At 45.1% G+C, this 12,826-nt stretch overlaps 1 protein-coding gene across 6 annotated transcripts in view; it reads right to left on the bottom strand.

The window, feature by feature from the left end:
* EXTL3 (exostosin like glycosyltransferase 3) overlaps positions 1 to 12,826 on the bottom strand; it is a 219,324-nt gene that overhangs the window by 95,710 nt on the left and 110,788 nt on the right. The window contains exon 3 of one of the 6 annotated variants that reach the window (XM_074947408.1): positions 8,874 to 9,025. The exons of 4 other annotated variants lie outside the window; for them this stretch is intronic. The gene's annotated coding sequence lies outside the window, so the exon portion shown is untranslated. Of the gene's footprint in view, positions 1 to 3,049; positions 3,069 to 8,873; positions 9,026 to 12,826 lie in introns of those variants that run through there. One more of the 6 variants, XM_074947409.1, reaches the window with a different exon arrangement.

Raw genomic sequence — 12,826 nt, 5'->3', positions numbered from 1 at the left:
CAAGGAAATCCTGCTTGAAAGGAAGCCATTATGGCTATATTGCCACAATCCCGTAAGCCACTCACAATCAGGCCTGGTTAGTTCAGGGACGGATTTGCTCAAGAAAATTGCCAGCCCTGTTGATGAGTCAGTAGAAGACAATTTATCGAACAGATGGCCCATAGATGGCATGCAGACGCACAATACTCCTGGAGATACCATTTTGGGGATCAGTAAAAACAAGGCCCTGACCTGATTGCTTGTCATTAAAGATATCATAGCAATTTCCATAGAATCACATAGAGTTTAAGGCCACAAGGCAGCATTAGATCACCTAGTCTGACTTCCCGTCTATCACAGACCATTCAATCTCACCCAAATTTTCACAGAAGCAGGAGTGTGAACCCCAGTGTACTGTCCAAATTCCAACTTGAGCAGTTACATTATATCTGACAAAAATTCCACTTGCAACTTTCACCGGGGCGGGGGGGGGGGGGAGGAGGAGGAGATTTACCCCCGTTTTTAGACGGGAAAGCGGAGAGTAACAGATGGAGCAAAATTGCCATCACATTCCACTACAGTGATGGCTGCCTTTCAGCGGCCGATGAAATGACCCTTACACAGTTAATGTACATCAGCAGTCGGCTTGGGGGTGAGATGCTTCTAGATGAATGGCATTATGGGTAAATTCTTCTAGAGTGACTTAGGTAGCTTAAATCCAGTTTACTTTCAATGGGAACTACACTCTTCCTAAGTCACTTAAGCGCTTTGGTAAAGTTTATCCTAAAACAGGTGGTGCTGGCAGCGCTTTCTATTACAGCGGGAAGTGCCGGGCAACCTTACGAAGAGCTAGTTTTCAGTTGTTTACAACTCTGCCAAACTTTAAACATTTAAGCTAAAATTTTCCATTCCGGCTGACTTGTTTTTGGAAAGTTTCAGCCGTTTCCGACTAGTACAGTAATTGTATGTGATCATGTAATTAAGGTCTGTGTCATAACGCAGATACACAAGGGGGCTGAATTAAGGGTGCACAGGCAATCTGAATTCAGTAGTTGACTTGGCAACCTTCATGTTCTTTTAACGTCGTTTTTCTTCACATGGAATATAAATACTCTGTGTTTATTATAGAAAAAAGGGAAAATATTATCTGAGACTCTGATTAAATCAGCTCTGCAGGGCTCCTTCATAAGTTACCTCCTTCGGTTCTGCTCCTTTGTGCAGAGCGATGCTTTGCACACACCAGCTTCCATGCTCATTTTCTTTTTGTTTTGAGCACTGCTCTCAAGGGTTCCTCTCTCATTTAAAATAAAAACACAAACAAAACCACATGTACTTAGAAACGTATTACCCAATGCTTGGAGGGATTGTGCAAGGGAAGCGGACGATTAGCACGCTGGCTGGAAAGCATGCCTCCCAAGTCTCCAAACTGCAAAGAGATCCATCAAATGAAACGGTCTCTCCCAAGCCTGAACACTCCCCCCGTGCTAGAGGGCAAAAAGGACAGCCTGGAATTCTCCTGACACCACCCTGCAGTGCTGAGAACACTGTGCAGCTCACAGGATCAAGCCCAGAGTGAATTGTAATTCACTGGGTGACATGAGGCAGAGAGCTCCGGGACAGAGCTCACGATCCTGTGTATTCCTTAACAAACCAGAGTGTCCAAGGGAAATGTAGAGCTTTAGTACCAAACACCAACCCAGCCCAGCAGGAAAAGACGGCTCGCATGCTGGATGCCATTTGGCTATGCGGCAGGTTTTGATGCCCAGCGCCAATCCCTCTCACTACCATAGCTAGACCAGTAAAAAAACTAATGAACAATTTTAGTCAGAGGATCACAAGCCTTATGAAAGAGCAGTGTGCCCAGTTATATAGACAGCATGGTCCAGCAAAACACACAGAACCAGGAGTCAGAAGAGTTGGCTTAGTTCCCAGTTCTGCCACTGACTTGCTGTGTAACCCTGGGTAAGTCACTTCACCAAACTGTGCCCCCCATCTATGAAATGAGGGGTACGGAGACTCACCCACTTTGTAATGCACTTTGAGATCTACAGGCGAAGAAGTGTGAAGCGTTAGAACAGGGGAGGGCAAACTACGGCCCGGGGGCTACACCTGGCCCTTCAGATGTTTTAATCTGGCCCTCGAGCTTGCCCCGCTCCGTGCGTGCCATGGCGCCGCATGGCTCCTGGAAGCAGCGGCATGTCCCCCCTCCAGCTCCTACACGTAGGGGCAGCCGGGGGCTCCATGCTGTCCCCACCCAAGCACCACCCCCTCAGCTCCCATTGGAACCACAGCCAATAGGAGCTGCGGGGGCCACGCCTGCAGATGGGGCAGCGCGTAGAGCCGCCTGGCTGCGCCTCCACGTAGGAGCCGGAAAAGGGACATGCTGCTGCTTCTGGGAGCTGCTTGAGGTAAGCGCCGCCTGGAGCTTGCACCCCTGACCCCCTCCTGTGCCCCAACCCCCTGCCCCAGCCCTGGTCCCCCTCCTGCCCTCCAAACCCCTTGGTACCTGGAGCACCTCCTGCACCCCCAACCCCTCCTCAGAGCCTGCACCCCCAGCCGGAGCCCTCACCCCCAGCTGGAGCCCAACCCCCAATTTTGTGAGCATTTGTAGCCCACCATACTACTTCCATACCCAGATGTGGCCCTCAGGCCAAAAAGTTTGCCCACCCCTGCATTAGAAGCAGTAAGCAATCATTACACTGCGCACAAATATGGCATTTACATCTGTGTCTTATCCAGATACCATGGAGATGGGAGGTTATAAATCCTTAGATAGCTAGTCAGGAATAGAACCCAGGGCTCCATATTCCCAGCTCCATGCTTAGTCATCTAGTTCAAAAGTGAACTCCTCTAGCTTCTCAATTCACTTCACAGAACAATACACCCATTAAGTGGTAACCGATGGCTGAGAAATCAGGTTTCTTTGATTATTTCCTGTCACAAAATGATTTAAGTACTTCTTTCATAGATGTCAAGGCCACAAGAGACTAGCTAGTCTGACCCCCTGCATAGCACCGGCCAGAGAATTTCCCCTACCAATTGTTGCACTGAGCCCAACAACTTACAGTACCTCTTTGTATCAGTTTTCCCCAAACTCAATTCATGACTCCATCTTAGACACGCTGCGGATGCAAACCATCTCCCCCGATCGTAGCAGCTAAGCAGAGAGAGATCTGATACAAATGCCCTTTAATAACCCTGCTCCAGAGCGGCTTGGATTGCTGTGTAGCAGCTGATACTTTTGCTTCGTACAGCATTTCCTTTTGTTAAAAAAAACAGTAACAATGCTGTGCATCAGGGCCATCCACATCCTGCCTTCACCCTCCTACACACAGGCTTTTGACACTTATGACATACCAAACACGGTATTGCAGCACATAAATCAGAGCCAGAGCATCTTCATCTCCCTCACCCCATCCCAATTGAAGAGGCACTCTAGAGAGGTTACTTTCACTAATAGGTTCCATACTCACAGCCTTTCACATGGTCCCAGCCCTGCCCCTGTTCTCTGACAGGAGAAAAGCAAAGCAGGAGCTTAGCTCTTTGGTTTGGTGGCTGATGTTGGACCCTGGTGACAAGACTGACAACTGCTTATAAAGGCTCCCCCCACTTCATTTTTCTCTCTCTCTCAGAAAAATACCTCCCAAGTTCAATAAAGTGCTTGGTCTTCGTGCTACAAAGGAAGAACTCTCCCAAGTAAACACAACATGAACCTAGCCCCTCTTTCTCTTGGCAAAACACAAGACACGGCAGATTTCCATCTGCATAAAACTACAGAGTGATTGCAAATCTGGAACCTTAAGAGCCATGTTTTCTTTTATTTTCTTTTTCAAATTGAAAAGATCTGCCTGGAGGACTCGGCAAAGATTTCTAGATCACAATCAGGAGTTACTTGACAAGCAAAGCTGATGAACTTAACTCGATATTCACTGCAAAATACATGCCCCGGTAACAAACAAAGAACACTGTGTGTATCCATGTATGTACATACAGCCTTAAGCAGCTATTTGACCAGCAGTCTATAAAAGTATCTGTACTGTAAGCTTAAAAAAGGTGCATTACTTTTTTTTAAAAAAACATGATAGTCCAATGTTTTCAGAAGTGACTAGTGATTTGGGTGCCCAACTTGAAACATCTTAAAGGGACAAATTGGGCTGCCAAAACTTGAGGTACCCAAAGTCACTGGACCCTTGAAAAACTCAGTCCACAATTAAGATATTTCAGCTTTAAATAAACAGCATGTAAATATTAGTTATACAGTGCCTTTGATACACATGTCCCTTAAAGACATAAACCAAAGTTCCTTCCTTAAGGAACTTGCCGTCTAAATTTGACAATATAACTATTCCAGCGTATAATAATTATTATTGATACCGCATTAGCTATCCTGAATTTAGCTCACCCACAAAAAGAATGGCAATTTCTCTCCACTTCTCAGCAGAGATTTCACAGCAAAGCACTACCAAGATTTCATTTTAAAAGTTACCACCAATGATTTGGTAGGTTGTCAGCATAAGCGAAGGACAAGGTGTGCTGCATTAATCTGGTTCTTTTATTGTTCGGCTGCTTGGAGTGGCCTAGCTAGCTTAGGCATTGGAAAAGTGCCCATCACCACAATATCCAAGCCTTTAGCAAGTTGCCATTAAAAGTCAGCCTTGGCCAGAGTTGGCTTGTACAATAGAAGCCACTGAAGCATCAAACCTTGCTGACTGATACCACAAAGATACTACATAGTAGTAGAACTTCGCACCCCTTGATATTCTGTACGTTATTCCCTGATAACCAGAAACTTCTACGCTTAAACTCTGTACCATTTTCTTTTTATTTTAACATCTTAATAAAATTCTTAAATCTGAAATTACCATAGTTATTCCCTGTATTCAGAATAGGAAATAACTATGGCAACAAGTGGCAAGTGCTGGCTTTCTCCTAACTCTTAAAAAACCCAGGTCCTATAGTGGCTCTCCCAGTCATTAGTGCGAATCAGTAAGGTTCTGCCTTGTAACTGCGGTGACATGACAATACAGCCTACAGGCAGCTTCTCAGCCTTCCGGCTAAGATCAAGTGTAGTATGTTGGATATGCGGCTATGAGAATGAAACATTACCCCACATTCTGTGGGCAACTGTCGGTTCATACATTTTTTTTCTATTCCCGGTTATATCGTTTTTAATGCACATGAAGTGACACAGCTGGGGTATTTGAGATATGCATTCAACAATTTATGTGTTTTATAATTAAGTTTTAATCTACTTCAATATTTGATGGGCCTTTCATCGGCTGGATCACCGCATAGTCTTGCAAGGGGATGGACTCTGATGTAATGGATCATCATCAGGAGTTGGAGAAGACCATACATAAATTCGTTTCCAAACAAATCTCTCCTCCAACTTCAGCCCCATATGCAAAAGAAAACTGAATACAGATAAGCTGATTTAGACCTTTATGCCTTTCATCATAGTGCTTTGGATACCACAGTCCCTTCTAGTCTGTTTTCAAGATCTGGAGGATATGGAACAGAGACTGCTGGACAGTCTCCTTTCAGGGCTATGAATGGAGATCAAATGTCTACACCAATATTGTTCTCTCTCTTGACAGAACTTATACGTTGTTGACCATGAGGTGCTGCTGACCTGCCTGAAGGACCTAGCAGGGATGGACAGAGTAAGTTGACTTCTCTAGGTCAGACTGAGAAGGCTGCTGGGGGATACCATAAGATGTTATAGGGTACAGTGCCATCAACATACTGTAGCCCAACTACAGGGCTCTTCATCACCAATCATGTACAGATGATCCTATAGATGAAAGATGAATCCAGGAAGAGGCCAGGATGATATTGGCAGGCAGGGAGAATCAATATGAATCTCTAGAAGGTGAATTCTTCCTTGAGAGCAAGCATCTGGCCTGCATCACCTCAGGTTCTTGCGGATTCTTCTCGGCTCATGGTCCAAAGAGCAGCAGTCGCCAGGGTTGATTTTTTTTTTTTAAATCATCATCTAATATCTTAACTCTTAGATGAGGGACCATCCATGGCAATCAATCTATGCTTTTCTTACTTAGAGTGGACTAGTGAAAGACACTACTTCAGGCGGACCCTGAGGTCCACCTGGAAACAACAGATCGATACACAGCTGCCCGATCAGTCAAGCAGGGGGACAGAGTACATTGTATGGATGCTCAGCACTCTTTGCTGGCTGCTTCCCCAGAACTGGTCCTATTTCCAGATCCTGATTTTAAAGCTCTAGCTATCAAAGAAACAAATGGAGAGGAGCTATTACTGTGGGAGTGGAGAGGGTGGAAAGGGGGCACTTTGTCTCAGCAACAGAGCTGCAAAGTTGGCGTGGGCTCCTAAGAGGAGAGGGGAAAGGGGAATGGGTTTGGGGGAAACTAAAAAACGAAAGAAAGCCTCCAACAAACAGAAATGCAACTAGACTGCTTTGTACCTTAGCATTTTGCATTTATATTGTTCATCTGCCTGTGAATACAGATTGCAAGTTCTTTGGGGCAGGGACCGCACCTGTCTTTGCAAAGCACTTCGTACAACAAGGCCCTGATTTTGAGCAGGGACTCAAGGTGCAACAAGAACACAAATAATTAATAAAAACCAATGGACCGTGCAGGGCAGTGGAAGTGATGGGGACTCCCAGGCTCGAACCTGCAGGCTGCCAGGCAGTCTCAGCAGACAGTCCTTGTCTATAGAATTTATTACTGCTGAAAATGAGGCTGAATCCATGTCTTGCCACTTGTAGGGCACAATGCAGGAAGTCCTCTGCAGGTCTTTGCTTAACAACCAAATCGCAAAACAGCCTCGGGCACTTGGCCTGGGAAGTAAAGCAGCTGTATTTGTTTCCTCTGAAGTATAACTGGCTTTAATCTGGAGGGGAGGGGGTGCTTCAGAGTATTGTGGAAGGAACTGATGTTCTGAATGTATTTAATCAGATGCTACAGCAGGGGTCGGCAAGCTTCGGCACTCAGCCCATCAGCATGATCCGCTGCCAGGCTGCGAGACATTTTGCCTACATTGACTGTCCGCAGGCACACGTTGGGGCCATGCCTGGGGACGGTCAACGTAAACAAAATGTCTCGCGGCCCACCAGTGGATTACCCTGATGGGCCACGTGCCAAAGGTGACGACCCCTGTGCTACAGTGATGTAAGGAAGCCTTACGCAGGTGCATAATTTAATATTAATAGGCCAAATTCATTCCTGTAACCATAACCCCACTGACATCAATGGGTTCACCCCAAATATGAAACAGGCAAATGAGTCTTAACCTCAATGAGGAAGAATTGCCTACTAAGAAGGAGAAGACAGTGCATTCTCTACTGCCCACATTTTCCTTGGGTTCCGTGGCTGACGACTGGTGCCAGAGGTTTGTGCGATGTGGAAGCTCTTTCACTAGGAACCAGAGTAAGAACTTCTAAGTCAGTCCACAAAGTCCACCACATGTGTACTCACTCACTTGCCAAGAACAGAATTCAGGGTTCTGCACTTTCCCTTACAGAGACAGCCAAAACCTAAATCCCTTCTTCTGCTTGTGTGCTTTAAGTGTCCACGAAGACAAGTGACACACACACACACACACACACACTTTCCAAACACACTGGGATCTTTAAGCACCCACTGCGCCTTTTACTAGTCTTGGGATTTTTAAGTTGGGGGGGGGGGGGCGTTATTAAAAGATTTTCAGGTCTCCTGTAAGATGTGAAAGCTCAGCTAAGAAAGCAAGCCTGTCAGATGGTCTCTCAGTGAGACAGTATCTGTTCCTAGGGCACAGACTCAGAACCCTATGAACTCCCTACACCATCTGGATACTACATATTTGAACTCCACAGTCTTCCTGCTACTCTTTTAATGTGTTACTGTTTGGGGAGGTGGAATTTTCAAAAGTCTTTAAAGATTATAGGACTATTGGTGGTGGTGGGGGGGGGGGGGGGTTGGCCCGCAGGAGGAAGAGATATTCAGCTTTACAAAAACATTGTGAAACAAAAGTTTTAAAAAGACTTTCAAGTTACGGTTCTCTTGCTGCTCCAGTCTTTATTCTCTGTTGTCTTGCTAGGCAAACCGGGGTTGCATTTGGCACAAAAACAGAAAGGAATTGCACACACTGCAGAGACAATGTTTACAGACATCTGTCATTCACATCAGTGTCAACCTTTAACCAAGAGCCTCGCCTCCATTGTCCAAAGGAGAAAAGCAAATGACAGATGTCTGCAGCAAAGAGGCTCAGCGAGCATCATGTTCATGGAAGAATTACTCTAAAGACAGAAAAACAAGCTTCCCTCCGAGCAAGCAGATCCCCATTACTCAGATTCAGGTACAAAGTTACAGACCTTAGCAACTAGAAGCCAGAGACTACAGAATCTTAGCATCTAGGTCACTCACATTCGGAAGGTGGACATGAGAAGGGGTTTAGCCGATTTCAACGACAATGAAATTTCAACACATCGCCATAAGGGATATCCAAACTCAATATCTCACTTCCCTGGCCAGCAGGGCATGGAGGCGCTGAGAAGCCAGTGAGCTCAGCGAGTGCCTGAGCATACACAATGAGAGACTTGCTCTCAAGGGACCCCTCCAGTCCACACAGCAGCAGATGGTGCTGGAGAGCATCACACCCAGCCCCTCCTGGTTTGAAAGGGAGAGATGACCTCCGCACTTGGGATCTGAGAGTGATGTGAAAGAGGAAGAGTTCCCAGAGAAGTCCTTCCATGCTCTTCAGGAAGTCTGATTTAGAGTATAATGACTGAATTCATAGGACAGTTTTTGTGACCCTTCTCCCCCAGAATAATTGCAAAACCCTCTCCCGCTGGAAGATGCTTTCTTGGGCCATCTTCATCAGCTGCCATAGCAGCAGCACTGCCAGTTTAGAGCAAAGCCCATCTCGGGTCTTACCTTGATTGTGTTCACCACCTCTGTGCTCGACTCAGCTATCTATCTGCCTTCCACCCTTACACTATCACAAGCCCCGAGAAGCCAGCTCTGATCTTAAGCATCTTTTCTTTACAGCCTCTATGATTTGCTGCTCCAGCAAAAACAAGTCAGACCTGGAAATTAAAAACAGCATCTAGGTAATGTACATGGACTGACATTTTTCTCCCCCAGTGGGTGACAGGCTCGGAATTCTCTGGACCAATTTGTACTGGAACGATCTATGTTCCCGGGGTTCAGCAGGGGAAAAAGAAAACAGCCAATTACTTCCACACTACAGCATCATAGGACAGGATGTTTAACTACAGCAATTCTCTGCTCTTATCCCCTCTTCTCCTCCTTTCCTTCACTCCCACTCATATAACCCCCCTCCATTTCTCTGGCTTACTCGGAGGCTGCCCCTTCCCAATGCAGGAAAACAGCTTCGCAATTCTTGATCACAAAAGTCCTCTCCCACTCCACTCTTCAAACTCACCTTTTCCAGGTTATTATACACATTTGCTACACCCCTCATCTGTTCTCTCTCTCCTGCAAGGTACTTCCCGCTTTAAACAAACAAACAAACGACTCAAGTTGCTTTTTATTTTTCTCATCTGTCTGCTTGACAGTTTTTCACTGTACAGCACTGGATTCTGTATCTGAAGTTTTTTTCCCCACTCTCCCGCTCTAAGGATCTCAGACAAAAAAAATGCTACTACTCAGGTATTTACAATGCACCTCCAACAGTTTACAGGTACATACAGATATCATACAGTGCACCCTCCAACCGCTTTAACACAGATATCCACCCTCTGGAAACTACAATTCCCAGCATGCAATGCTCCACCTCGATCTGAGCAGAATTCCAAGATGCAGGGCATGGTGACTGGCGATCTGTAGTCTCTGTGGGCCATTCATCCATGACAAAGATTAACATGCCACAGCCAGTTCCCGTTTTATGCACATTGACATCTTGCCAAGGGATGCAGCTAAGTGGGCTCCTGGGTTGACCAAAGCTAGGATGGTCCCCACAGGAGATCCCAAACAAGGTCAGAAATAAGGGATATCTAGCGCTCCTGTCTCTGAAATAACTAGGCACCATTAGGAGCTATTAAAGTCCAACAGAAATCTGGAGAAAGCAAGACATTAAAGCTCTCAAGAACAGAAAGTTTGCTGGGCAAATGCTAACAATGTCACATAGAACTGGCAACATAATCGTCTGGATCCATTACCTACACTTGCTCTCTAGCTATCGTGGTCTGGAATGTTTATGATTCAGTTTACTATTATTATTTCTGAGCAGAACATTTCAACATAGAGCTAGAAACAGAGAGTGTTTGCTGTATCCTTCATTATTCAAGAATGAGACACAGTACAGATAGCAAGCAAACAATCCATGTAGTTTCCACCCCCGGGTGACAATTAAAATCTGCTTCCCTTATTGCAGAATAGAGAGCAAATGAAAGACGTTGATCCCACCCTACGAAAGGCCTTTATTAAAAAAAAAAACTCTGAAGAATATGAACAAACCATTAGCTCCTCGCATAAGAAATATCACAGAGAAATGGTTTCACAGAGTCAAACTGGGAAAAGATCTGTAAGGTTGTCTAGTCCTTCAACTGCCAACACTGAATGGTTCCCTACAGTATATCCCCCAATCTAGTTTAATTTTCCCAAGCATTTTTGCCACTTAGATTAACAGGTGGTAATCTCAATAAGAGAAGGGGGACATCTGGCATAAGAAAAGAAGGGAGGCATCATGGCCCCAATATGTGAGCAGAAGAGGGAAGCAGAGAAGAGTTATCATGGTATTACCAAGTAGTACGTCCTCCTTTATGGAGCAGTCTTAACATTTTAAACTTCATAAAGGAAAAACCTAGAAACTTGACAGGAACAATAAAATAATATAAATAATAGAATAATAATATAAAGTAACGTTAAATACTTGTTCAGGAAAATAATAAAACTGTAAATTACCATCACAATAAAAGAAGTTTTTTCAACACCACACTGTGTGGCCCCATGAGGGAATCAACTCCTCCAAAGTCCAGCTTCACCCCAGCTGTCCTGCCTGCCCCTTGCTCCAGCTGGGGATGCTCCTTGCTTTGACGCTGCAATGAGCGCACCTCTTTCCAGCAGGTCCGCCTGTGAATAACAGCTCTGCGCCGGAGGCCTACACCCAGACACCCAAACTGTATTTCTTCTGTCAGTGTCCCAACAGTCAACCTCGTGGCTGGGCTCCTTGCACACAGCCCCTCACAGTCCAGCTTCCTCTAACACAGCTTCCTCTGGGTAATCCCCTGAGCACAGTCTCTTTTCACCTCCTTCTCTATCTGCCTTCCAAGTACCCCCTTTGGGCAGATTCCAAGCCCCTTCCCCAGCTGTCTCTCTCCCCAGGACAGTATTCTATGCTCCTGCACCACAGCTAGAGCGGGTGGTAATGCCAGGGCTACTGCACTTTAAGGATGCCACCAGCATGATATCCACCTTGAGTGATAATATGAACCTCATCTAGGAAGAGAAAAAGAGGGAGACCTAGAGAAGCATTATGCAGAATAATAGGGACAGAAGCCGAATTCATCAACATGACACTCAGAAGCCTGAACAGACCAGCACACGACCAAAATAAATGGTGGAAACTGGTGAACACCTTATGCACCTGAAGTGTCTGAGGAGGACAGAGGAGACAATGATGTGGAGAACAGATGACGTAGAGAACATCAAAAGAAACCCATTGGCTTAGAATGGCTACAGGGATGGAGCATGCCTTCTTGCTCTGTGGGGATGGTGCATGAGCAGTCTGGTCAGCACTAGGAGCTGTGAGAGGACAGAGCACGCCCAGGGTACACAGAATCTTTGGAGATTTTAATTGCTAAACTCTAAGAAGTCTCTAGTGAGCTTGTGCAACAGCCAAGTTTTGGCCGATATTCACAGGGACAGCAAAAGACTTATCATGGGGATGCTAGGGCTTTTCAAATGAAAGGCAGAGTTTGGGGTTTTTTTAAAAACACATTGCAAAAAAAAATTTCCTACCCTCATTCTTGGAAATGGCTGAACTGTTTTGGATTAATCTTTCCAGAAACATCCAGCCTGAGGCAGACACCCGGCATGGAAAATACCAGTTCAATTGGTTAATTGAGGTTTGCAAAATTATAAGCAGCTGAAAACTGGGTCTAATAATAGGAAGAGTCATTAAAACCTTGATAATTGACTATGCTACCAGTCCCACCTATATTAAAAAACATACTGTAGATAGATTAGATTCTAAGACCCCTTGATATGTAATCATCTTTGTGTTATCAATCTAATTTAGACCATATGCTCCTTTTGGACAAGACAATAACTTTATTTGCACACCAATAGCATGATATAAAACAAAAATTATGATGATATGTGTGAAGGTGCCAGTTTTACGTAGTCATTTATCTCAGAGCAAGCACATTTTAAGTAATATTCAGTTTAAATTTCCTTTAGCTCACACATGGGCAACTTGTAGAGAGCATTCTGAACAGGTGGTGGATAAATACATGTTCTGATTACTGAATGCGACATTCAAATTTCCTTAATCATGATTTCTTGTTGCCCAGAATCAGGTCTTTTTAAAACCTCCTATGATTACTGGAGCATGGGTGGCCTTGGGTGAAGGAGGAACAGAACATGGGCAAGGCTTTCCCATCAGCAGCACATCAGAAGAGACAAAGGGGTGTGCGTGTTAAACATCCCCAGAAACCGTGGTGCTTCTCTCATGAGTCGTCCTCCCACCCCCACACCTCTGCACATTCCTAACCATGCTGCAGAAAATGGCATACTTAAAAATCAGATGCAACCCTAAACAAGCTCGTCTGCAACAGACAAATGATGAAATGAAGGTGAAATGAGATCCTCTGAGGAGGTCAATATAGTCGGACGTTGCTTGCCATTTCTGCTCATTAAACCTG

Source organism: Natator depressus, chromosome 3 (assembly GCF_965152275.1).
Source record: "Natator depressus isolate rNatDep1 chromosome 3, rNatDep2.hap1, whole genome shotgun sequence".
NCBI classification, from domain to species: domain Eukaryota; kingdom Metazoa; phylum Chordata; order Testudines; family Cheloniidae; genus Natator; species Natator depressus.
This window is presented reverse-complemented; position numbering and strand designations above follow the sequence as displayed.